The sequence below is a fragment of the Copadichromis virginalis genome, linkage group LG1, assembly GCF_057382275.1.
Source record: "Copadichromis virginalis isolate Kocher_CV1m ecotype Utaka linkage group LG1, C_Virginalis_male_GT1.1, whole genome shotgun sequence".
Lineage (NCBI taxonomy): Eukaryota > Metazoa > Chordata > Actinopteri > Cichliformes > Cichlidae > Copadichromis > Copadichromis virginalis.
In genome coordinates, this window is record NC_140618.1 from 30,767,478 (window position 1) to 30,793,040 (window position 25,563).

A 25,563-nucleotide genomic window follows, 5' to 3' on the forward strand; every position below is an offset into this window, starting at 1 on the left:
TTGATGCCATCCGAATCTATATCTTGCTACCAATTGTCTTGAGGGGTTAAAAAAGAACGTCAAGATTTGAGTTTTTTGAATGTTTAGTCTATAACCAGACAGTCTGCCATATTCTTCCAGTATTTCCATAAGCAGAGGAATTCCCTCTTCCGGGTTTCCTAGCGCTACCAGCACGTCGTCTGCATACAAGCAAATTTTATTTTCCACATTCCCCGTTGTAACCCCCGTCAATCAAGTCTCTTCCCTGATGCATTGAGCCAACGGTTCAATGAAAAGGTTAAAGAGCAGCGGGCTCAATGGGCAGCCCTGCCTACAGCCACGTTGTAGTGTTATCCGATTTGAGAGGCTTCCATTAACTTTGATCCTCGCTGTTGGAGACATATAAATCATTCTTATACATTGAATAAACCTGTCACATAGCCCAAATCTCTTCAACACATGAAACAGAAATTCCCACCCGACCGTATCGTATGCCTTTTCCGCATCAAGCCCAATGAGAACTGTTCCAGTTTTCCCTTTAAGTATCTGGTCAATAATATGAATGGCCCTTCTGATATTACCGTGTGTTTGTCTGTTAGCAATGAAGCCTGTTTGATCCTCCTCTATCAGCGTGGGCATCAATGTATCAATGGCGGTGAATGCCTACATTTTGTACAAGGCATGTACAGGGTGGACAGGCAAAAGAAGATTGTTTCTGAGTCTTCTAGCTCAGGAACTTCGTTGCCGATTCATGTAGCACAAGAAAATATTAGCACAGACGCAGGCTGCTGAAGCTGCTGCAGCTGTTGTGCCAGGGACTGTAAAGACAACGCAGTGCCAGTGGAATTTACACAAATTTGCGCAGGGCTAGTAAATCTAGTAGTAGGGACTCGCACCAGGGAAAAAAAGGCTCAGTAATTCTAGTGTTAAGGTGTGAAACAGCTGTGTACTGCCTTTTGTTCCTGGAGAAGGTATTTAACTGAGAGCCATGCTAGGCTCAGGGAGACTCTGCTGACCGTTTGTCCCGCGGTCATGCAGGGACTTCATCAAGCTTGGTTGTCTGTTCTTTGTGTGTTTGATTAAAGAATGTTAGCTACCGCTCACCGCTCGTCTGCAGGCTTTATTTAAATGGAAAACTTCCACAACAAAATGGCGTTGTCGACATGATAGTCCATGTGGTCACTGAACAACGGTTTCGTGGACGGGCTGATCACCCCTGAGGGAAAAGGTACCTTTGTCCTACCAGCTGTTGAAGCAAAGGAAATGGAAGAGTCACGGAACCGTGTGTTTCAGTTACCACCGAGATCATCAACTTTGAGGGGACTCCTGCAGATGGGTGAGTTGTAGCTAACTTTGTATACAGTCATGAGGAGTTTTTTGTCTGGCCGAGCCGAGAAGTGCTTGCTGCTCCGGAGTTTGAGTCTCCGGGAGGAAAGTCCTGGGGTTTGAGCCCCCAGGCTTGTGTTCGGTTCCGGTGTTGTGCAAAGAAAAGCAATCTGTCTGCCAGAAAGTAATTGCAAAAACACCAGTCCATCACAGGGAACGGTGGTTCGAGTCCACTGTTGATAATCACGTCTGCACAATACAGTGTGCGGAGTGACGGTATTTTAGCACTTTTCTGCCGAGAAGGGAAGAAGGCCATTGCAGGGGACGCTCTGAATGTAAATATGGGATCTAGATCCAGTAGCGGCGGACGTTTCACCCAGCGGCCAGAGATAAAACTCAATATTTGACTGTATGGTAAGAAATGTGAGTGCAAGTATGTTGTGAGATGAAAGAGAATGGTTGTGTGGGAAAAGTTGATGTGTGTGTAAAAACAGTGAAAAATGGGGCTAAAAATCTTGAAAATTGGGAACAAAAACAAGAAAAGAAAAAAAGAGAGGAGTGTAGAAATGTGTGTAAAAGTTGTTTCCAACTAGCGGGTGAAGGTGGTACACCAGCTCCCCTAGGGTGGACACACACACACAAAATTAGCAGAATTGTTGATAAAAATAAGCAATAAAATAGGAAGAGGGTTTTGTGTTTTTCAACGTAGGGCAACTACAATCTCTCTGGGTTTTTAAGAAAGGGGAGTTCAGAACATGAGAGGGGAGATGTGTTGTTTAAGCAATGAGAAGAATGATCAAAATGTCTCAGTGTGTCACTTGCAGGTGAAGAGCAGACCTGGATCAATTTTCCACGTGCAGCAGTCGGAAGAAAATTATAGGTTCTTATTATAGGGCTCTTCAACTGGTGGGGGAGATTGTCACATCTTGCAGGAGCTTTCCTCTCCTCAGGAGCTCCCTCTGCAGGAGGGGGAGATACAGGAGAGGTGGAGGAAGATCTCAGCCTGGGTGTTTATTGTCTTATGTAGTCTGGAAGATGAGTGGATGGTGGGGTGGGTGCAGTTTTCTCTGTGGTGGGGTTGGGTGGACTGTCCCGGGCTCTGTGGGGCCGGGCGGCGCTGCTGCACTGGGCCCCGGTCTGGATGGGCCTGGGCCCCCTTTCCCTGGCGGGTCGCGGAGTATGGGGGTGCCTACTGGGGTCAGCGGGGGAGCTGGCCCCAGGGAGGGGTCACTTGCCCCTCCCTTCCTTCCCTCCCCATCTCCAGCTGCCTCCCTCTTCCCGCTCCACCTCAACCACCCACACATGCAGGGCCTTGGAGTAGGGGTATGTCACCAGGGTGCAGAGGAGGCTACCCCCCCCCCCCCCCCTCTGTCCCCTTCTGGCTGCCTCTGCCTCAATTTTATCCCACAACTTAGACATTCACATTACTCACACTCTCATTACACATACATATAGGATCTTGGGGGTGGGCACGATGCACGGAGTCCAAAGTACCATCAGGGTGTACACCCCACCCCTGGCATCGTTGCCCACCTCTCAATTTTAAATACACGTAGACATTGAGGGCTAGCAGGAGGGACCATGCGCTTACCTGCTGCTCTCTGGCAGGTAGCTCCATGCCCTCCTGGGTTTTAAATGCACCTTAGAACACACATGCATCAACACTACAATGAGCGGGTGGAGGGAGGTTTGGAGTCTTCTCTCACCCCCATTCTCTGCGACCTGCTGGAGCAGGGGGGCTAGGACTAGGAGGAGGAGTTGGCCGTCCGACTGCGGTCTGGAGTGTGGAGCCTTCCTGCTGCTGCGGAGTCGGGGCGGTCTGCCTCCCCCCACCGCAGGGAAAAGGGTAACACCACCTGGGTCTGGGTGCAGTTCCCCCTCCAGGGGCAAGGGTACCTAGACCCGGTTTGTAGAGTACGCTTGGGGAGTGTGATCGTGTGTACAACGTCTCTTTATGTCTGTCTCCACGTTGGTTGAGTGTGGAGTGAGTGCATATGAGAGCATGAGGGTGGGAATGGATGTTTGTATCTGTGTGTGCCTGTATGTCTGTGTCTATATGTCAGGTTGGGTGTCAGGCACCACCTCTCTGGGGACATCTCAGGCCCTCCAAGGTTTGGAGGCCTATCTCCCCCTACCACCACTTCCCCTGCCAGTGGCGGACCCCCTCAGACATCGGTGCGTTGGTGGTTCTTTGTGTCCGGGGATGGGCGTCCAGGTACACACCGGCTCACTCCTTGGCGGCCGCTTATCGGGGCCTGGAGCCTGGGGCTCGCTCGGGCCACTTCGGAGGTGGGGTGCCCCCGGCCTCTCGGCCTGGGGCTCGGTCACTCAGGCGCAGCTGGCTGCCGGCGGAGCTCACGGGCGCGTCACTGCAACTCCCCCTGGTTTCTGCTCCGCGGCTGCTGAGTGAGCCCTCATCTGGGACTCTCCTCAGCTCTTTCCGGGACAGTGGCGCGGCTGCCCCTCTGTTGGTCTTCCTTGGTCTCTTGTGTTCTGGGGGCCTCTGGATGTCTGGAGTTTTGATCTCCTCCACACCTGCTTCATGCCCTGGAGGACGGGGCTGTGGCCCCCCCACACCCTCTAGCAGATTATTACATGAAGGAACCTTTTAAAAAACAAAAAACAAGCGCGTCCATGCTCACAGGTGTACACACGGGTGATCACACCCACAAACTACACCCTTTTTGGCTCCTACCTCAAAGCACACTGTGTTCTGTTGATCTTATGTGCTGCACAATAATGTTTAACATTTAGTATTTACTGTCATATTCCCATATATCATTGTGATGTTGTTTATTCTATTACTCTTGTTCTCTTCTGCTTGCTTTCTTTTTTCTTTCTCAGCAGGTGATCCAGGTGATTGATATATGTATTTTTTTTTCTCTGCCCGTTCTGTTGGTTTTTGTCTTTTGCCCTTCTCCCCCGTCCCTCTTCTCAGCTGTTTCTCTTTCCCTCTTTCTTTCTCCCCTTCTTTCCCCCAGTCAAGTCTGTCCCGTATTCAGTAAGTGAAAATAAAATAAACAATAAAAGGTGAATCAAATGGACCATTACGGCAAGGCTGGGATGGTCAGTTTGGTAAAGTAAATCCGTTGGGCATCTTTCTTTGCCTTTAGACAACAATTCTGATGGCAAAAGAGCCAAACGGGACAGGCCAAAAAAAAAAAAAAAAGAAAATTATAGGTTAACACCATTAGAAACACTCAAGCCAGGTTTTGGCTGAATTATTTTACAGCTTAACTTCCATGTGTTTGTCACCCTGAGAACACAAGCTCCAAGAATCTCTCCCTGAATACAAGAAATGCAGTTCCAGAACAACGAGATGGATCTCAAGAGCTCACAGCAGTATCCTGAGCAGTGAAGAAAAGGTCCAGCAGCAGCAGCTGTGCAAGACAGCGACAGCAAGGAGAAAAATGGCATCATCATGACTGGATAGATGGAGATGTGCATTTCCAACGAGCTGCAACTTCACTGTGTGTAAATGGACCTTTGAAAAGACTGCCTGAGTTGGACATTTCCCACTTTTGGAGAAAATGGAAAGATGAGACAGTGGAAAACACAGGACAACTGACTCTCACTGGACAAGGGGGGGAGATGAGATGAGACCACAGTGGAAGGAGCCGGGGAGGACATGGAGGAAGGCTGGTTTAGTGTGGGAAATGAAATTTGGGTTTAGGAAACTGGGAAGAAAAAACGACTGCCTTACGTGGAGAATTGAAAAGTGTCTGGACCACTGCAAAGAGGAGAGGTACACAAAAATTACACAAACAGAAAAGTGCATTAATCATACTAACACAAACACACATACAATGAAGCTCATGAAGATCAAACAGTATTTTAAGCATGCGTTTCTGTTACCATCATCTTGTCCGGTTCACTTAGTAGGTTAAGAAGTGATACATAGACTAGTGAACTAGTATTATTTTTGGGGAAGGATGATTGAATCATAGCAGGGGTGAACAGAATGCTGCAGGGGGGTCAGATGAGTGGAGACTAATAGATTATTGAGTTTCTTGTTTCTGATGTGTGGGGGAGGTCTTATCATGACACACATCTGGGTACATGGGAAGAAACTCATCATCTAATAGAATATTGCTGTTGTGCGAGGTGTGTGACTGGTGGATGAAAGTTTTGGGGATTTACTTGGCTGATGCATTTTCTTTTGGTACCACTTTGAACCTGCTAGTTTTGATCTATCATTCTAAGAGAGTACGCTTAGACAAGCCCTAAAACTAGGCCTTCATATTTTTTGATTTTAACAATGCACTTTGATTTTGTGTTTGGCAATTTTCTCTTTTTCAAGCAGGCCTGCAAGATCGGAATCGAAAGCGCTACACAACATGTTGAACAATCGCAAGTGAGCTTCTCCAAAATTAAAATGGGCTCAGGAGAAAGCCACTTATTTGGGACAATCAGAAAACAAGTCCCGGTCAAAAAGGATTCAGCGAGGTAATCCAGTCTAAAAAATTTTTCTTTTTTGAAATGGCGTCATTGCTGGCAGTGGAAACTTATTGCGTCACGAGAGGTTCTACTGTCAGCAAATAACAAATGGGGACTGACTGGACTGGTCCGGGGAAGCTTTCATTTTTAAATTGCAGAGACCGTGACATGAGGGATATGGAAGGATTGACTGAGGCGCAGATGCAGACCATGACCAGGAGAGAAGGCTTCAAGAGGACCAGTGAGAAGCAGGGACCATCTCCAGGACAACTGACAAACGACAGTGGACTGCACCACTGGGCTTTCAGGAGATTGTGAACAGCAAAACCTTAAAATAAAGTGAAAGAGATTCGGCGTTGAGGAAGACAACTAAGGTGTACGACATGCTCTGCCTTAAATCGTCCGCGGCATTAGAACAGAAACTGAGGAATGAAGAGAGCGTGCCAAGCTCCAAAGGTGACAGCACAGAGGGAGATCAGCGTTGGAATTATGACTCTGTAAATGGCACAGACACCAGGAGCCATGACCGTGAAAGGGAATGTCCACCTAATGCTGTTTCACTTTGCCATGCAAAGTACTTTGACACTCTGGAGAAGGCCTGTGCTCTGTATCATTCTTGTTGCCATTTGCACGTGAGAGCTTAAATTGTGGGGAAGATTAAAGATGAACAAAGGGTGGTGAGAGAACAGTGAAGTGAGGATACACAGTGTGAAACTCCTTTAAGTGTACAATAATGTTGATGTGATAAACAGAATGTCAGGAAAGAAATTCTGGTATTAATGTGATTCTTTGATTTAAGAATCAAAGGGTGGGATTGTATAGGAATTTCTTTTACTTATGTATTAATTACATTATTTTATTGTATGATACCTTGGTGCCACTGGATTTTAACATGTCTCACACTCATACAGTAAGACAAATGGTGGGGGTCTAGTAAGGAAGTTGGGGGAAGCAGACAACTCCACAGGACGAGTCTTTTGTCTCTTTGAGGACTCTGGTAGGTAGCAAGGGAGTGTGAACCTTAATGTGTGAAACAGCTGTGTACTGCCTTTTGTTCCTGGAGAAGGTATTTAACTGAGAGCCATGCTAGGCTCAGGGAGACTCTGCTGACCATCTGTCCCGCAGTCATGCAGGGACTTCATCAAGCTTGGTTGTCTGTTCTTTGTGTGTTTGATTAAAGAATGTTAGCTATCGCTCACCGCTCGTCTGCAGCTTTATTTAAATGGAAAACTTCCACAACAGGCAAAAAAAAGCTTTTTGCTAAAAAAAAGATTTAGAGCAGAAGTTTTTTGCACTGCATTTTAAAATGAAAACATATTGCATTTATTTACAATTAAAGACACAGAGCAGGAGGTGTGTTACTGTTTTACATCCACAGACACACAAGAAAAGAAGCAGGCAACATGAGGTCAAGTTATGGCAATTTTATTTGTGTATTTCAGTACATGTATTTAGATTAGTTTTTAAAAGACAAACAAACGTCCCAAGAAGAAGGATGGGGTGAAAGAAAGGTGGAGAGAGGAGGAAGAAACTATTGATCTCCTCAAACTTGATGCTGCTGGATCAGTTCTTTCTCAGCAGTCTGCTCCAGAATCCCCTCCTGTCCTCGGCTTGCTTTTCTTTTGCCTTCAGTTCTTTTAAGGTTTTGTTGAGCTGCTCCTCGGCATCTTTAAATTTTTCTTTCAGCTGCTGTTTGGCCAGTTTCACTTTGTGTTTGAGGAGCTCTTTAGCTTCCTTTTTGTGCTTTTGTATTTCTTTAAGTGCGTCTTTGCAGTCTTTCTTGGTCACCACAGAGCCGGTCATTTCTTTCATGAATGCCTTCACCTCAATTTTCTCTTCTGCAAGTTCTTCTTGCACTTTCATCAGTTCCTTCTTCATGTTTTGAGTGTAACTCTTTGTATCTTCCATTTCTTTCTTTGCTTCCTGTATTTTAATTTTCTCTTTCTCCAACACTTTTTGAGCTTCCAACAATTCTTTCTTCATATTTTCAATCTCATTTTCTGCCTCATGTTTACGTTTTTTCTCCTCTTGAAGTTGTTGCTTTACATGCAGTAATTCCTTTCTTAGTTTTTCAGCTTCAGCCATTACATTTGCAGCTTCTTGTGTTGCCAACTGCATTTTCCTTTTTCCCTCTTCAAAAGCTTCCTGCACCTCCTGTAATTCCTGAATCACATTTCCTGCCTCCTTCATTGCAGTTAGATATTTATTTTTGGCTTCTTGTGCTGTGGTTTTCTCTTCCTCCAATGCTTTTTGAGCTTCCAACAGTTCTTTCTTCATGTTTTCATTCTCATTTTCTGCCTGTTGTTTTCCCATTTTCTCTCCTTTAACTTTGAGACCCACATGCAGTAATTCCTGCAATACTACCTCAGTTTCAAACTTTGAATTTTTAGCTTCTCCTCTTGATTTTTCTGCCTCTTCTTTTAATTTGACATTTTCAGCCTGTATCATTTCAAATTCTTCTTGCAGGTTAATCAGCTGTACTGAATTGTGAGGTGAAGCACTCGCCGATCCTCTTCTCGTTCTCCCTTGATTCATTTTGGCCTTTTAAACAAAGGAACCAACGTTTTGTAGAGGAGTGAAGTGAAGTTTTTGATGTTTTCTTCGTCAACTGTCGTTTGTCTTGCACAGAGATGCTGCTGTAGATGTGTCTCTAGCTGTGTCTGGATACAATGAACAATGCTGTAACTAAGTGCTTGTGTTGCACAGTTCTACTAAACATTCCATTCCATGCATGCTCCGCCCACATGGTCAGGAATGTCAGGTGTTGCATCACCAAATGCTGCTCCCGTTGCCTAGCAATAACAGCTGTTTACCTTTTGGGGTCTGGTTCATTATTTAATAAAGAAAACATGTCCAAGTATTGGGTGCTGAGGCTCAGCGCATATTCTAGCCTGCTGTGTGGGTGGGCAGCTAGAAATCACTGGTGGGCAACATGAGTGAGGAGAAAACTGGAGCAGCCAAGCAGGGAGCTGCAGGTTGCTGGTTTGAGTCTCTGTTCAGATGCTGGTGTCTCCTCTCTCTGAGATGTCTGCAAACGGTCCCAGATAAAACAATAAGGATAATAAACAAACACGTGACTAAAATAACAATTATGACTCTGATGTGTTTCATGTGTAGCAGGATGGCCTCTATACAGCAGTCGCTGCAAGCATCCACATCGCCACACTTACTTTTCTTTAAGCAGGCGTGCTGGGCTCCTCCTAAGGGAAGTTTGAAACTTCATTTCCTTCATGCTGGTGAACTTTTTACCAAATATTTTCATCAAACCTTCTCCATCACTGACAGGGATTGTTTGGATCTTCACACATCTCCACCAACCCTAAAAAATGAGTCTCACTTTGCTCATATAATGCCAGGAGTGTCTCCATATTTCACAAAAGTCTATGCAAACATGTAACAGTATCCCATATTCATAGAAATATTATTGATATTATAACAAAAGCTGTCACCAACACAATTGTCCCAAGTGCTTTTTTATTAGTTATTGCAAATGCTTGATTGCAGTTCTTGCTAGATGACAAAACCACTTATTAGGTTTAGAAGGAAATGACTTTTTCTACATGAGGTAAAGTTGGAGAGCTGTTTCCCCAAACTAAACGAAATCATCATTTAAAAAACTACAATCTGTATTTACTCTGATCATCTGTGTTAACATTTGAAATTGGAAACATGTAAGTGTAACAAACATGTTAAAACATAAGAAATCAGGAAGGGGCATGTATAGGAATTTCTTTTACTTATGTATTAATCACATTATTTTATTGTATGATACCTTGGTGCCACTGGATTTTAACATGTCTCACACTCACACAGTAAGACAAATGGTGGGGGTCTAGTAGGGAAGTTGGAGGAAGCAGACAACTCCACAGGAAGAGTCTTTTGTCTCTTTGAGGACTCTGGTAGGTAGCAAGGGAGTGTGAAAGGAAGTTTTTTGCACTGCATTTTAAAATGAAAACATATTGCATTTATTTACAATTAAAGACACACAGAGCAGAAAGTGTGTTACTGGTTTACATCCACAGACACAAGAAAAGAAGCAGGCAACATGAGGTCAAGTTATGGCAATTTTATTTGTGTATTTCAGTACATGTATTTAGATTAGTTTTTAAAAGACAAACAAACGTCCCAAGAAGAAGGATGGGGTGAAAGAAAGGTGGAGAGAGGAGGAAGAAACTATTGATCTCCTCAAACTCGATGCTGCTGGATCAGTTCTTTCTCAGCAGTCTGCTCCAGAATCCCCTCCTGTCCTCGGCTTGCTTTTCTTTTGCCTTCAGTTCTTTTAAGGTTTTGTTGAGCTGCTCCTCGGCATCTTTAAATTTTTCTTTCAGCTGCTGTTTGGCCAGTTTCACTTTGTGTTTGAGGAGCTCTTTAGCTTCCTTTTTGTGCTTTTGTATTTCTTTAAGTGCGTCTTTGCAGTCTTTCTTGGTCACCACAGAGCCAGTCATTTCTTTCATGAATGCCTTCACCTCAATTTTCTCTTCTGCAAGTTCTTCTTGCACTTTCATCAGTTCCTTCTTCATGTTTTGAGTGTAACTCTTTGTATCTTCCATTTCTTTCTTTGCTTCCTGTATTTTAATTTTCTCTTTCTCCAACACTTTTTGAGCTTCCAACAATTCTTTCTTCATATTTTCAATCTCATTTTCTGCCTCATGTTTACGTTTTTTCTCCTCTTGAAGTTGTTGCTTTACATGCAGTAATTCCTTTCTTAGTTTTTCAGCTTCAGCCATTACATTTGCAGCTTCTTGTGTTGCCAACTGCATTTTCCTTTTTCCCTCTTCAAAAGCTTCCTGCACCTCCTGTAATTCCTGAATCACATTTCCTGCCTCCTTCATTGCAGTTAGATATTTATTTTTGGCTTCTTGTGCTGTGCTTTTCTCTTCCTCCAATGCTTTTTGAGCTTCCAACAGTTCTTTCTTCATGTTTTCATTCTTGTTTTCTGCCTGTTGTTTTCCCATTTTCTCTCCTTTAACTTTGAGACCCACATGCAGTAATTCCTGCAATACTACCTCAGTTTCAAACTTTGAATTTTTAGCTTCTCCTCTTGATTTTTCTGCCTCTTCTTTTAATTTGACATTTTCAGCCTGTATCATTTCAAATTCTTCTTGCAGGTTAATCAGCTGTACTGAATTGTGAGGTGAAGCACTCGCCGATCCTCTTCTCGTTCTCCCTTGATTCATTTTGGCCTTTTAAACAAAGGAACCAACGTTTTGTAGAGGAGTGAAGTGAAGTTTTTGATGTTTTCTTCGTCAACTGTCGTTTGTCCTGCACAGAGATGCTGCTGTAGATGTGTCTCTAGCTGTGTCTGGATACAATGAACAATGCTGTAACTAAGTGCTTGTGTTGCACAGTTCTACTAAACATTCCATTCCATGCATGCTCCGCCCACATGGTCAGGAATGTCAGGTGCTGCATCACCAAATGCTGCTCCCGTTGCCTAGCAATAACAGCTGTTTACCTTTTGGGGTCTGGTTCATTATTTAATAAAGAAAACATGTCCAAGTATTGGGTGCTGAGGCTCAGCGCATATTCTAGCCTGCTGTGTGGGTGGGCAGCTAGAAATCACTGGTGGGCAACATGAGTGAGGAGAAAACTGGAGCAGCCAAGCAGGGAGCTGCAGGTTGCTGGTTTGAGTCTCTGTTCAGATGCTGGTGTCTCCTCTCTCTGAGATGTCTGCAAACGGTCCCAGATAAAACAATAAGGATAATAAACAAACACGTGACTAAAATAACAATTATGACTCTGATGTGTTTCATGTGTAGCAGGATGGCCTCTATACAGCAGTCGCTGCAAGCATCCACATCGCCACACTTACTTTTCTTTAAGCAGGCGTGCTGGGCTCCTCCTAAGGGAAGTTTGAAACTTCATTTCCTTCATGCTGGTGAACTTTTTACCAAATATTTTCATCAAACCTTCTCCATCACTGACAGGGATTGTTTGGATCTTCACACATCTCCACCAACCCTAAAAAATGAGTCTCACTTTGCTCATATAATGCCAGGAGTGTCTCCATATTTCACAAAAGTCTATGCAAACATGTAACAGTATCCCATATTCATAGAAATATTATTGATATTATAACAAAAGCTGTCACCAACACAATTGTCCCAAGTGCTTTTTTATTAGTTATTGCAAATGCTTGATTGCAGTTCTTGCTAGATGACAAAACCACTTATTAGGTTTAGAAGGAAATGACTTTTTCTACATGAGGTAAAGTTGGAGAGCTGTTTCCCCAAACTAAACGAAATCATCATTTAAAAAACTACAATCTGTATTTACTCTGAACATCTGTGTTAACATTTGAAATTGGAAACATGTAAGTGTAACAAACATGTTAAAACATAAGAAATCAGGAAGGGGCATGTATAGGAATTTCTTTTACTTATGTATTAATCACATTATTTTATTGTATGATACCTTGGTGCCACTGGATTTTAACATGTCTCACACTCACACAGTAAGACAAATGGTGGGGGTCTAGTAGGGAAGTTGGAGGAAGCAGACAACTCCACAGGAAGAGTCTTTTGTCTCTTTGAGGACTCTGGTAGGTAGCAAGGGAGTGTGAAAGGAAGTTTTTTGCACTGCATTTTAAAATGAAAACATATTGCATTTATTTACAATTAAAGACACACAGAGCAGAAAGTGTGTTACTGTTTTACATCCACAGACACAAGAAAAGAAGCAGGCAACATGAGGTCAAGTTATGGCAATTTTATTTGTGTATTTCAGTACATGTATTTAGATTAGTTTTTAAAAGACAAACAAACGTCCCAAGAAGAAGGATGGGGTGAAAGAAAGGTGGAGAGAGGAGGAAGAAACTATTGATCTCCTCAAACTCGATGCTGCTGGATCAGTTCTTTCTCAGCAGTCTGCTCCAGAATCCCCTCCTGTCCTCGGCTTGCTTTTCTTTTGCCTTCAGTTCTTTTAAGGTTTTGTTGAGCTGCTCCTCGGCATCTTTAAATTTTTCTTTCAGCTGCTGTTTGGCCAGTTTCACTTTGTGTTTGAGGAGCTCTTTAGCTTCCTTTTTGTGCTTTTGTATTTCTTTAAGTGCGTCTTTGCAGTCTTTCTTGGTCACCACAGAGCCAGTCATTTCTTTCATGAATGCCTTCACCTCAATTTTCTCTTCTGCAAGTTCTTCTTGCACTTTCATCAGTTCCTTCTTCATGTTTTGAGTGTAACTCTTTGTATCTTCCATTTCTTTCTTTGCTTCCTGTATTTTAATTTTCTCTTTCTCCAACACTTTTTGAGCTTCCAACAATTCTTTCTTCATATTTTCAATCTCATTTTCTGCCTCATGTTTACGTTTTTTCTCCTCTTGAAGTTGTTGCTTTACATGCAGTAATTCCTTTCTTAGTTTTTCAGCTTCAGCCATTACATTTGCAGCTTCTTGTGTTGCCAACTGCATTTTCCTTTTTCCCTCTTCAAAAGCTTCCTGCACCTCCTGTAATTCCTGAATCACATTTCCTGCCTCCTTCATTGCAGTTAGATATTTATTTTTGGCTTCTTGTGCTGTGCTTTTCTCTTCCTCCAATGCTTTTTGAGCTTCCAACAGTTCTTTCTTCATGTTTTCATTCTTGTTTTCTGCCTGTTGTTTTCCCATTTTCTCTCCTTTAACTTTGAGACCCACATGCAGTAATTCCTGCAATACTACCTCAGTTTCAAACTTTGAATTTTTAGCTTCTCCTCTTGATTTTTCTGCCTCTTCTTTTAATTTGACATTTTCAGCCTGTATCATTTCAAATTCTTCTTGCAGGTTAATCAGCTGTACTGAATTGTGAGGTGAAGCACTCGCCGATCCTCTTCTCGTTCTCCCTTGATTCATTTTGGCCTTTTAAACAAAGGAACCAACGTTTTGTAGAGGAGTGAAGTGAAGTTTTTGATGTTTTCTTCGTCAACTGTCGTTTGTCCTGCACAGAGATGCTGCTGTAGATGTGTCTCTAGCTGTGTCTGGATACAATGAACAATGCTGTAACTAAGTGCTTGTGTTGCACAGTTCTACTAAACATTCCATTCCATGCATGCTCCGCCCACATGGTCAGGAATGTCAGGTGCTGCATCACCAAATGCTGCTCCCGTTGCCTAGCAATAACAGCTGTTTACCTTTTGGGGTCTGGTTCATTATTTAATAAAGAAAACATGTCCAAGTATTGGGTGCTGAGGCTCAGCGCATATTCTAGCCTGCTGTGTGGGTGGGCAGCTAGAAATCACTGGTGGGCAACATGAGTGAGGAGAAAACTGGAGCAGCCAAGCAGGGAGCTGCAGGTTGCTGGTTTGAGTCTCTGTTCAGATGCTGGTGTCTCCTCTCTCTGAGATGTCTGCAAACGGTCCCAGATAAAACAATAAGGATAATAAACAAACACGTGACTAAAATAACAATTATGACTCTGATGTGTTTCATGTGTAGCAGGATGGCCTCTATACAGCAGTCGCTGCAAGCATCCACATCGCCACACTTACTTTTCTTTAAGCAGGCGTGCTGGGCTCCTCCTAAGGGAAGTTTGAAACTTCATTTCCTTCATGCTGGTGAACTTTTTACCAAATATTTTCATCAAACCTTCTCCATCACTGACAGGGATTGTTTGGATCTTCACACATCTCCACCAACCCTAAAAAATGAGTCTCACTTTGCTCATATAATGCCAGGAGTGTCTCCATATTTCACAAAAGTCTATGCAAACATGTAACAGTATCCCATATTCATAGAAATATTATTGATATTATAACAAAAGCTGTCACCAACACAATTGTCCCAAGTGCTTTTTTATTAGTTATTGCAAATGCTTGATTGCAGTTCTTGCTAGATGACAAAACCACTTATTAGGTTTAGAAGGAAATGACTTTTTCTACATGAGGTAAAGTTGGAGAGCTGTTTCCCCAAACTAAACGAAATCATCATTTAAAAAACTACAATCTGTATTTACTCTGATCATCTGTGTTAACATTTGAAATTGGAAACATGTAAGTGTAACAAACATGTTAAAACATAAGAAATCAGGAAGGGGCATGTATAGGAATTTCTTTTACTTATGTATTAATCACATTATTTTATTGTATGATACCTTGGTGCCACTGGATTTTAACATGTCTCACACTCACACAGTAAGACAAATGGTGGGGGTCTAGTAGGGAAGTTGGAGGAAGCAGACAACTCCACAGGAAGAGTCTTTTGTCTCTTTGAGGACTCTGGTAGGTAGCAAGGGAGTGTGAAAGGAAGTTTTTTGCACTGCATTTTAAAATGAAAACATATTGCATTTATTTACAATTAAAGACACACAGAGCAGAAAGTGTGTTACTGTTTTACATCCACAGACACAAGAAAAGAAGCAGGCAACATGAGGTCAAGTTATGGCAATTTTATTTGTGTATTTCAGTACATGTATTTAGATTAGTTTTTAAAAGACAAACAAACGTCCCAAGAAGAAGGATGGGGTGAAAGAAAGGTGGAGAGAGGAGGAAGAAACTATTGATCTCCTCAAACTCGATGCTGCTGGATCAGTTCTTTCTCAGCAGTCTGCTCCAGAATCCCCTCCTGTCCTCGGCTTGCTTTTCTTTTGCCTTCAGTTCTTTTAAGGTTTTGTTGAGCTGCTCCTCGGCATCTTTAAATTTTTCTTTCAGCTGCTGTTTGGCCAGTTTCACTTTGTGTTTGAGGAGCTCTTTAGCTTCCTTTTTGTGCTTTTGTATTTCTTTAAGTGCGTCTTTGCAGTCTTTCTTGGTCACCACAGAGCCAGTCATTTCTTTCATGAATGCCTTCACCTCAATTTTCTCTTCTGCAAGTTCTTCTTGCACTTTCATCAGTTCCTTCTTCATGTTTTGAGTGTAACTCTTTGTATCTTCCATTTCTTTCTTTGCTTCCTGTATTTTAATTTTCTCTTTCTCCAACACTTTTTGAGCTTCCAACAATTCTTTCTTCATATTTTCAATCTCATTTTCTGCCTCATGTTTACGTTTTTTCTCCTCTTGAAGTTGTTGCTTTACATGCAGTAATTCCTTTCTTAGTTTTTCAGCTTCAGCCATTACATTTGCAGCTTCTTGTGTTGCCAACTGCATTTTCCTTTTTCCCTCTTCAAAAGCTTCCTGCACCTCCTGTAATTCCTGAATCACATTTCCTGCCTCCTTCATTGCAGTTAGATATTTATTTTTGGCTTCTTGTGCTGTGCTTTTCTCTTCCTCCAATGCTTTTTGAGCTTCCAACAGTTCTTTCTTCATGTTTTCATTCTCATTTTCTGCCTGTTGTTTTCCCATTTTCTCTCCTTTAACTTTGAGACCCACATGCAGTAATTCCTGCAATACTACCTCAGTTTCAAACTTTGAATTTTTAGCTTCTCCTCTTGATTTTTCTGCCTCTTCTTTTAATTTGACATTTTCAGCCTGTATCATTTCAAATTCTTCTTGCAGGTTAATCAGCTGTACTGAATTGTGAGGTGAAGCACTCGCCGATCCTCTTCTCGTTCTCCCTTGATTCATTTTGGCCTTTTAAACAAAGGAACCAACGTTTTGTAGAGGAGTGAAGTGAAGTTTTTGATGTTTTCTTCGTCAACTGTCGTTTGTCCTGCACAGAGATGCTGCTGTAGATGTGTCTCTAGCTGTGTCTGGATACAATGAACAATGCTGTAACTAAGTGCTTGTGTTGCACAGTTCTACTAAACATTCCATTCCATGCATGCTCCGCCCACATGGTCAGGAATGTCAGGTGCTGCATCACCAAATGCTGCTCCCGTTGCCTAGCAATAACAGCTGTTTACTTTTGGGGTCTGGTTCATTATTTAATAAAGAAAACATGTCCAAGTATTGGGTGCTGAGGCTCAGCGCATATTCTAGCCTGCTGTGTGGGTGGGCAGCTAGAAATCACTGGTGGGCAACATGAGTGAGGAGAAAACTGGAGCAGCCAAGCAGGGAGCTGCAGGTTGCTGGTTTGAGTCTCTGTTCAGATGCTGGTGTCTCCTCTCTCTGAGATGTCTGCAAACGGTCCCAGATAAAACAATAAGGATAATAAACAAACACGTGACTAAAATAACAATTATGACTCTGATGTGTTTCATGTGTAGCAGGATGGCCTCTATACAGCAGTCGCTGCAAGCATCCACATCGCCACACTTACTTTTCTTTAAGCAGGCGTGCTGGGCTCCTCCTAAGGGAAGTTTGAAACTTCATTTCCTTCATGCTGGTGAACTTTTTACCAAATATTTTCATCAAACCTTCTCCATCACTGACAGGGATTGTTTGGATCTTCACACATCTCCACCAACCCTAAAAAATGAGTCTCACTTTGCTCATATAATGCCAGGAGTGTCTCCATATTTCACAAAAGTCTATGCAAACATGTAACAGTATCCCATATTCATAGAAATATTATTGATATTATAACAAAAGCTGTCACCAACACAATTGTCCCAAGTGCTTTTTTATTAGTTATTGCAAATGCTTGATTGCAGTTCTTGCTAGATGACAAAACCACTTATTAGGTTTAGAAGGAAATGACTTTTTCTACATGAGGTAAAGTTGGAGAGCTGTTTCCCCAAACTAAACGAAATCATCATTTAAAAAACTACAATCTGTATTTACTCTGAACATCTGTGTTAACATTTGAAATTGGAGACATGTAAGTGTAACAAACATGTTAAAACATAAGAAATCAGGAAGGGGCATGTATAGGAATTTCTTTTACTTATGTATTAATCACATTATTTTATTGTATGATACCTTGGTGCCACTGGATTTTAACATGTCTCACACTCACACAGTAAGACAAATGGTGGGGGTCTAGTAGGGAAGTTGGAGGAAGCAGACAACTCCACAGGAAGAGTCTTTTGTCTCTTTGAGGACTCTGGTAGGTAGCAAGGGAGTGTGAAAGGAAGTTTTTTGCACTGCATTTTAAAATGAAAACATATTGCATTTATTTACAATTAAAGACACACAGAGCAGAAAGTGTGTTACTGTTTTACATCCACAGACACAAGAAAAGAAGCAGGCAACATGAGGTCAAGTTATGGCAATTTTATTTGTGTATTTCAGTACATGTATTTAGATTAGTTTTTAAAAGACAAACAAACGTCCCAAGAAGAAGGATGGGGTGAAAGAAAGGTGGAGAGAGGAGGAAGAAACTATTGATCTCCTCAAACTCGATGCTGCTGGATCAGTTCTTTCTCAGCAGTCTGCTCCAGAATCCCCTCCTGTCCTCGGCTTGCTTTTCTTTTGCCTTCAGTTCTTTTAAGGTTTTGTTGAGCTGCTCCTCGGCATCTTTAAATTTTTCTTTCAGCTGCTGTTTGGCGAGTTTCACTTTGTGTTTGAGGAGCTCTTTAGCTTCCTTTTTGTGCTTTTGTATTTCTTTAAGTGCGTCTTTGCAGTCTTTCTTGGTCACCACAGAGCCAGTCATTTCTTTCATGAATGCCTTCACCTCAATTTTCTCTTCTGCAAGTTCTTCTTGCACTTTCATCAGTTCCTTCTTCATGTTTTGAGTGTAACTCTTTGTATCTTCCATTTCTTTCTTTGCTTCCTGTATTTTAATTTTCTCTTTCTCCAACACTTTTTGAGCTTCCAACAATTCTTTCTTCATATTTTCAATCTCATTTTCTGCCTCATGTTTACGTTTTTTCTCCTCTTGAAGTTGTTGCTTTACATGCAGTAATTCCTTTCTTAGTTTTTCAGCTTCAGCCATTACATTTGCAGCTTCTTGTGTTGCCAACTGCATTTTCCTTTTTCCCTCTTCAAAAGCTTCCTGCACCTCCTGTAATTCCTGAATCACATTTCCTGCCTCCTTCATTGCAGTTAGATATTTATTTTTGGCTTCTTGTGCTGTGCTTTTCTCTTCCTCCAATGCTTTTTGAGCTTCCAACAGTTCTTTCTTCATGTTTTCATTCTCATTTTCTGCCTGTTGTTTTCCCATTTTCTCTCCTTTAACTTTGAGACCCACATGCAGTAATTCCTGCAATACTACCTCAGTTTCAAACTTTGAATTTTTAGCTTCTCCTCTTGATTTTTCTGCCTCTTCTTTTAATTTGACATTTTCAGCCTGTATCATTTCAAATTCTTCTTGCAGGTTAATCAGCTGTACTGAATTGTGAGGTGAAGCACTCGCCGATCCTCTTCTCGTTCTCCCTTGATTCATTTTGGCCTTTTAAACAAAGGAACCAACGTTTTGTAGAGGAGTGAAGTGAAGTTTTTGATGTTTTCTTCGTCAACTGTCGTTTGTCTTGCACAGAGATGCTGCTGTAGATGTGTCTCTAGCTGTGTCTGGATACAATGAACAATGCTGTAACTAAGTGCTTGTGTTGCACAGTTCTACTAAACATTCCATTCCATGCATGCTCCGCCCACATGGTCAGGAATGTCAGGTGCTGCATCACCAAATGCTGCTCCCGTTGCCTAGCAATAACAGCTGTTTACCTTTTGGGGTCTGGTTCATTATTTAATAAAGAAAACATGTCCAAGTATTGGGTGCTGAGGCTCAGCGCATATTCTAGCCTGCTGTGTGGGTGGGCAGCTAGAAATCACTGGTGGGCAACATGAGTGAGGAGAAAACTGGAGCAGCCAAGCAGGGAGCTGCAGGTTGCTGGTTTGAGTCTCTGTTCAGATGCTGGTGTCTCCTCTCTCTGAGATGTCTGCAAACGGTCCCAGATAAAACAATAAGGATAATAAACAAACACGTGACTAAAATAACAATTATGACTCTGATGTGTTTCATGTGTAGCAGGATGGCCTCTATACAGCAGTCGCTGCAAGCATCCACATCGGAACACTTACTTTTCTTTAAGCAGGCGTGCTGGGCTCCTCCTAAGGGAAGTTTGAAACTTCATTTCCTTCATGCTGGTGAACTTTTTACCAAATATTTTCATCAAACCTTCTCCATCACTGACAGGGATTGTTTGGATCTTCACTCATCTCCACCAACCCTAAAAAATGAGTCTCACTTTGCTCATATAATGCCAGGAGTGTCTCCATATTTCACAAAAGTCTATGCAAACATGTAACAGTATCCCATATTCATAGAAATATTATTGATATTATAACAAAAGCTGTCACCAACACAATTGTCCCAAGTGCTTTTTTATTAGTTATTGCAAATGCTTGATTGCAGTTCTTGCTAGATGACAAAACCACTTATTAGGTTTAGAAGGAAATGACTTTTTCTACATGAGGTAAAGTTGGAGAGCTGTTTCCCCAAACTAAACGAAATCATCATTTAAAAAACTACAATCTGTATTTACTCTGAACATCTGTGTTAACATTTGAAATTGGAGACATGTAAGTGTAACAAACATGTTAAAACATAAGAAATCAGGAAGGGGCATGTATAGGAATTTCTTTTACTTATGTATTAATCACATTATTTTATTGTATGATACCTTGGTGCCACTGGATTTTAACATGTCTCACACTCACACAGTAAGACAAATGGTGGGGGTCTAGTAGGGAAGTTGGAGGAAGCAGACAACTCCACAGGAAGAGTCTTTTGTCTCTTTGAGGACTCTGGTAGGTAGCAAGGGAGTGTGAAAGGAAGTTTTTTGCACTGCATTTTAAAATGAAAACATATTGCATTTATTTACAATTAAAGACACAGAGCAGAAAGTGTGTTACTGTTTTACATCCACAGACACAAGAAAAGAAGCAGGCAACATGAGGTCAAGTTATGGCAATTTTATTTGTGTATTTCAGTACATGTATTTAGATTAGTTTTTAAAAGACAAACAAACGTCCCAAGAAGAAGGATGGGGTGAAAGAAAGGTGGAGAGAGGAGGAAGAAACTATTGATCTCCTCAAACTCGATGCTGCTGGATCAGTTCTTTCTCAGCAGTCTGCTCCAGAATCCCCTCCTGTCCTCGGCTTGCTTTTCTTTTGCCTTCAGTTCTTTTAAGGTTTTGTTGAGCTGCTCCTCGGCATCTTTAAATTTTTCTTTCAGCTGCTGTTTGGCCAGTTTCACTTTGTGTTTGAGGAGCTCTTTAGCTTCCTTTTTGTGCTTTTGTATTTCTTTAAGTGCGTCTTTGCAGTCTTTCTTGGTCACCACAGAGCCAGTCATTTCTTTCATGAATGCCTTCACCTCAATTTTCTCTTCTGCAAGTTCTTCTTGCACTTTCATCAGTTCCTTCTTCATGTTTTGAGTGTAACTCTTTGTATCTTCCATTTCTTTCTTTGCTTCCTGTATTTTAATTTTCTCTTTCTCCAACACTTTTTGAGCTTCCAACAATTCTTTCTTCATATTTTCAATCTCATTTTCTGCCTCATGTTTACGTTTTTTCTCCTCTTGAAGTTGTTGCTTTACATGCAGTAATTCCTTTCTTAGTTTTTCAGCTTCAGCCATTACATTTGCAGCTTCTTGTGTTGCCAACTGCATTTTCCTTTTTCCCTCTTCAAAAGCTTCCTGCACCTCCTGTAATTCCTGAATCACATTTCCTGCCTCCTTCATTGCAGTTAGATATTTATTTTTGGCTTCTTGTGCTGTGCTTTTCTCTTCCTCCAATGCTTTTTGAGCTTCCAACAGTTCTTTCTTCATGTTTTCATTCTTGTTTTCTGCCTGTTGTTTTCCCATTTTCTCACCTTTAACTTTGAGACCCACATGCAGTAATTCCTGCAATGCTACTTCAGTTTCAAACTTTGAATTTTTAGCTTCTCCTCTTGATTTTTCTGCCTCTTCTTTTAATTTGACATTTTCAGCCTGTATCATTTCAAATTCTTCTTGCAGGTTAATCAGCTGTACTGAATTGTGAGGTGAAGCACTCGCCGATCCTCTTCTCGTTCTCCCTTGATTCATTTTGGCCTTTTAAACAAAGGAACCAACGTTTTGTAGAGGAGTGAAGTGAAGTTTTTGATGTTTTCTTCGTCAACTGTCGTTTGTCCTGCACAGAGATGCTGCTGTAGATGTGTCTCTAGCTGTGTCTGGATACAATGAACAATGCTGTAACTAAGTACTTGTGTTGCACAGTTCTACTAAACATTCCATTCCATGCATGCTCCGCCCACATGGTCAGGAATGTCAGGTGCTGCATCACCAAATGCTGCTCCCGTTGCCTAGCAATAACAGCTGTTTACCTTTTGGGGTCTGGTTCATTATTTAATAAAGAAAACATGTCCAAGTATTGGGTGCTGAGGCTCAGCGCATATTCTAGCCTGCTGTGTGGGTGGGCAGCTAGAAATCACTGGTGGGCAACATGAGTGAGGAGAAAACTGGAGCAGCCAAGCAGGGAGCTGCAGGTTGCTGGTTTGAGTCTCTGTTCAGATGCTGGTGTCTCCTCTCTCTGAGATGTCTGCAAACGGTCCCAGATAAAACAATAAGGATAATAAACAAACACGTGACTAAAATAACAATTATGACTCTGATGTGTTTCATGTGTAGCAGGATGGCCTCTATACAGCAGTCGCTGCAAGCATCCACATCGCCACACTTACTTTTCTTTAAGCAGGCGTGCTGGGCTCCTCCTAAGGGAAGTTTGAAACTTCATTTCCTTCATGCTGGTGAACTTTTTACCAAATATTTTCATCAAACCTTCTCCATCACTGACAGGGATTGTTTGGATCTTCACACATCTCCACCAACCCTAAAAAATGAGTCTCACTTTGCTCATATAATGCCAGGAGTGTCTCCATATTTCACAAAAGTCTATGCAAACATGTAACAGTATCCCATATTCATAGAAATATTATTGATATTATAACAAAAGCTGTCACCAACACAATTGTCCCAAGTGCTTTTTTATTAGTTATTGCAAATGCTTGATTGCAGTTCTTGCTAGATGACAAAACCACTTATTAGGTTTAGAAGGAAATGACTTTTTCTACATGAGGTAAAGTTGGAGAGCTGTTTCCCCAAACTAAACGAAATCATCATTTAAAAAACTACAATCTGTATTTACTCTGAACATCTGTGTTAACATTTGAAATTGGAGACATGTAAGTGTAACAAACATGTTAAAACATAAGAAATCAGGAAGGGGCATGTATAGGAATTTCTTTTACTTATGTATTAATCACATTATTTTATTATATGATACCTTGGTGCCACTGGATTTTAACATGTCTCACACTCACACAGTAAGACAAATGGTGGGGGTCTAGTAGGGAAGTTGGAGGAAGCAGACAACTCCACAGGAAGAGTCTTTTGTCTCTTTGAGGACTCTGGTAGGTAGCAAGGGAGTGTGAAAGGAAGTTTTTTGCACTGCATTTTAAAATGAAAACATATTGCATTTATTTACAATTAAAGACACAGAGCAGAAAGTGTGTTACTGTTTTACATCCACAGACACAAGAAAAGAAGCAGGCAACATGAGGTCAAGTTATGGCAATTTTATTTGTGTATTTCAGTACATGTATTTAGATTAGTTTTTAAAAGACAAACAAACGTCCCAAGAAGAAGGATGGGGTGAAAGAAAGGTGGAGAGAGGAGGAAGAAACTATTGATCTCCTCAAACTCGATGCTGCTGGATCAGTTCTTTCTCAGCAGTCTGCTCCAGAATCCCCTCCTGTCCTCGGCTTTCTTTTCTTTTGCCTTCAGTTCTTTTAAGGTTTTGTTGAGCTGCTCCTCGGCATCTTTAAATTTTTCTTTCAGCTGCTGTTTGGCAAGTTTCACTTTGTGTTTGAGGAGCTCTTTAGCTTCCTTTTTGTGCTTTCCTATTTCTTTAAGTGCGTCTTTGCAGTCTTTCTTGGTCACCACAGAGCCAGTCATTTCTTTCATGAATGCCTTCACCTCAATTTTCTCTTCTGCAAGTTCTTCTTGCACTTTCATCAGTTCCTTCTTCATGTTTTGAGTGTAACTCTTTGTATCTTCCATTTCTTTCTTTGCTTCCTGTATTTTAATTTTCTCTTTCTCCAACACTTTTTGAGCTTCCAACAATTCTTTCTTCATATTTTCAATCTCATTTTCTGCCTCATGTTTACGTTTTTTCTCCTCTTGAAGTTGTTGCTTTACATGCAGTAATTCCTTTCTTAGTTTTTCAGCTTCAGCCATTACATTTGCAGCTTCTTGTGTTGCCAACTGCATTTTCCTTTTTCCCTCTTCAAAAGCTTCCTGCACCTCCTGTAATTCCTGAATCACATTTCCTGCCTCCTTCATTGCAGTTAGATATTTATTTTTGGCTTCTTGTGCTGTGCTTTTCTCTTCCTCCAATGCTTTTTGAGCTTCCAACAGTTCTTTCTTCATGTTTTCATTCTCATTTTCTGCCTGTTGTTTTCCCATTTTCTCTCCTTTAACTTTGAGACCCACATGCAGTAATTCCTGCAATACTACCTCAGTTTCAAACTTTGAATTTTTAGCTTCTCCTCTTGATTTTTCTGCCTCTTCTTTTAATTTGACATTTTCAGCCTGTATCATTTCAAATTCTTCTTGCAGGTTAATCAGCTGTACTGAATTGTGAGGTGAAGCACTCGCCGATCCTCTTCTCGTTCTCCCTTGATTCATTTTGGCCTTTTAAACAAAGGAACCAACGTTTTGTAGAGGAGTGAAGTGAAGTTTTTGATGTTTTCTTCGTCAACTGTCGTTTGTCCTGCACAGAGATGCTGCTGTAGATGTGTCTCTAGCTGTGTCTGGATACAATGAACAATGCTGTAACTAAGTGCTTGTGTTGCACAGTTCTACTAAACATTCCATTCCATGCATGCTCCGCCCACGTGGTCAGGAATGTCAGGTGCTGCATCACCAAATGCTGCTCCCGTTGCCTAGCAATAACAGCTGTTTACTTTTTGGGGTCTGGTTCATTATTTAATAAAGAAAACATGTCCAAGTATTGGGTGCTGAGGCTCAGCGCATATTCTAGCCTGCTGTGTGGGTGGGCAGCTAGAAATCACTGGTGGGCAACATGAGTGAGGAGAAAACTGGAGCAGCCAAGCAGGGAGCTGCAGGTTGCTGGTTTGAGTCTCTGTTCAGATGCTGGTGTCTCCTCTCTCTGAGATGTCTGCAAACGGTCCCAGATAAAACAATAAGGATAATAAACAAACACGTGACTAAAATAACAATTATGACTCTGATGTGTTTCATGTGTAGCAGGATGGCCTCTATACAGCAGTCGCTGCAAGCATCCACATCGCCACACTTACTTTTCTTTAAGCAGGCGTGCTGGGCTCCTCCTAAGGGAAGTTTGAAACTTCATTTCCTTCATGCTGGTGAACTTTTTACCAAATATTTTCATCAAACCTTCTCCATCACTGACAGGGATTGTTTGGATCTTCACACATCTCCACCAACCCTAAAAAATGAGTCTCACTTTGCTCATATAATGCCAGGAGTGTCTCCATATTTCACAAAAGTCTATGCAAACATGTAACAGTATCCCATATTCATAGAAATATTATTGATATTATAACAAAAGCTGTCACCAACACAATTGTCCCAAGTGCTTTTTTATTAGTTATTGCAAATGCTTGATTGCAGTTCTTGCTAGATGACAAAACCACTTATTAGGTTTAGAAGGAAATGACTTTTTCTACATGAGGTAAAGTTGGAGAGCTGTTTCCCCAAACTAAACGAAATCATCATTTAAAAAACTACAATCTGTATTTACTCTGAACATCTGTGTTAACATTTGAAATTGGAGACATGTAAGTGTAACAAACATGTTAAAACATAAGAAATCAGGAAGGGGCATGTATAGGAATTTCTTTTACTTATGTATTAATCACATTATTTTATTGTATGATACCTTGGTGCCACTGGATTTTAACATGTCTCACACTCACACAGTAAGACAAATGGTGGGGGTCCAGTAGGGAAGTTGGAGGAAGCAGACAACTCCACAGGAAGAGTCTTTTGTCTCTTTGAGGACTCTGGTAGGTAGCAAGGGAGTGTGAAAGGAAGTTTTTTGCACTGCATTTTAAAATGAAAACATATTGCATTTATTTACA